The sequence below is a fragment of the Phalaenopsis equestris genome, unplaced genomic scaffold (genome assembly GCF_001263595.1).
Source record: "Phalaenopsis equestris unplaced genomic scaffold, ASM126359v1 Scaffold000113, whole genome shotgun sequence".
Lineage (NCBI taxonomy): Eukaryota > Viridiplantae > Streptophyta > Magnoliopsida > Asparagales > Orchidaceae > Phalaenopsis > Phalaenopsis equestris.
This window is the reverse complement of record NW_018164555.1, coordinates 1-2085: the sequence shown is the minus strand read 5'-3', so window position 1 is coordinate 2085 and position 2085 is coordinate 1.

Below are 2085 nucleotides of genomic sequence, written 5' to 3'. Positions count from 1 at the left end.
TAAATTTATAAAATCTTAAATTAAGTTCCTGAACACACTTAACATATCCTTTTCGTCCTTACAATTCCTCAGTGCTCCTATTGTTCTCGGAGATCTCTTCGAGGCATAAGGGAGTACTAACTGATCATGCTAAGCAGCAGCCTCTTAACTTAAAATAATATAAAAATAGAATTACAGGATGAACACGGATCTGTAAAGTAATTCTGAAAACTTAAATCAAGTAATCAAAATCATAAATCAAAACATATAAAAGATAGCTAAATAACATGAAAGAGCTCGACAAATCAACTCATCAAGATCCTTACTAGGATTCCTCAGAATACTATAAAAGTTTTACCCCAACAAAGCTCTGATACCAAAAAAGAAGTAGAAATGGGGGATCACCGGCTTGGGGGTCACAAAGAACTTATAGCCGGAAAAACAGAAATATAAACAAAACTTGAGAAATATAAACTAAACTTTTATTAATAGCTAGACGACTCATAAACTTGAAGAGAGAAGTGGACTCTTGGCTTAAGGCCTGACTGTCTGCAACTCTAACATATGCCTCCCTTATATAGAAGTGGAGATGGAGCTAAGAGATAAGCTTCATACCGACAGGATAACGTGGCCTCGTGAGTGGAGAATAATTCCACTCATAGTGGACGGTCGAGATTTCACCTCGTGGAAAGGTGAACTCTACTAACCAAAACCACAGGCTGAAAAGAAGAAAATCGTGGGCGGAAATGTGGTATAACATCTTTTCCGTACCCACTTACAGACTCAGGGGCCAACTGGCCGACAAGACTCAATAATTGTGGGCCCACTATAGCTCCACTCGATTTAAACAACCATTTGGATGTATCCAGATACAATACATAATACAATACAAACAAGAATACATATATACAAGAGATAAGACCTTATTGAATATACACCCTGGAAATCACACTTCTCTTTCCAGGCCTTGGTACACAATATGAGCCCCAACACTGAAGAGACTTTCAAGCCGGTTTTCCATCTTCTGAACATCCGGGAGGATGTCACTCCATGCATTATCCCTGCTTGAATTACTTTTACAGTACACAACTTTGTTCTCATACATTCTTTGAAGAATTCAGATTTCATTGAGTACTTTGTTAGCTTGTTCTGACTCAATGCGCCTGATAGCTCCCCTAAGCTTGTCATGAGCATCAACAGATAATGGGAAATCAAAGCTTTCCTATAGTAATTCCCAATGTAAATCGCTGCTGCCTTTGGGAATACTCAGAAGATAAAAAGAGCTAGGCTGGCTTCGGTTGAAGTCCTTTCTTCGGTTTAGGGTTTGGGGTTTAGGGTTTAGGGTTTGGGGTTTGGGGTTTAGGGTTTAGGGTTTGGGGTTTGGGGTTTAGGGTTTAGGGTTTGGGGTTTGGGGTTTAGGGTTTAGGGTTTAGAATTTAGAGTTTAGGGTTTTAGGGTTTAGGGTTTAGAGTTTTAGGGTTTAGGGTTATAGGGTTTAGGGTTTTAGGGTTTAGGGTTAGGGTTTAGGGCTTAGGGTTTAGGGTTTAGGGTTTATGGCTTAGGGCTGAGGGCTTTAGGGTTTAGGGTTTAGGGTTTAGGGTTAGGGTTTTAGGGTTGATGGCTGAGGGCTTAGGGCTGAGGGCTTTAGGGTTTAGGGTTTAGGGTTTAGGGTTAGGGTTTTAGGGTTTAGGGTTTTAGGGTTTAGGGTTTAAGGATCAGGGTTTAGGGATTAGGGTTCATGGATCAGGGTTCAGGGATCAGGGTTCAGGGTTCAGGTTCAGGGTTCAGGTTCAGGGTTCAGGGTTCAGGGTTCAGGGTTTAGGGTTTAGGGTTTAGGGTTTAGGGTTTAGGGTTTAGGGTTTAGGGTTTAGGGTTTAGGGAATGAAGAATTATCTGAGGGTAATTACTCTTAGGATGACCCTCAGGGTTTGACCCTCAGATAATCCTAAAATTACTCTTAGGGTTTGAAGTATTGATGGTTTAGGGTTTAGGGTTTAGGATTATCTGAGGGTCATCCTACCTGAGTGCCTCAAAGAGATCTCCGAGAATAGTAGGAGCACCGAGGAATTGAAAGGACGAAAAGGATATACTAAGTTTGTTCAGGAA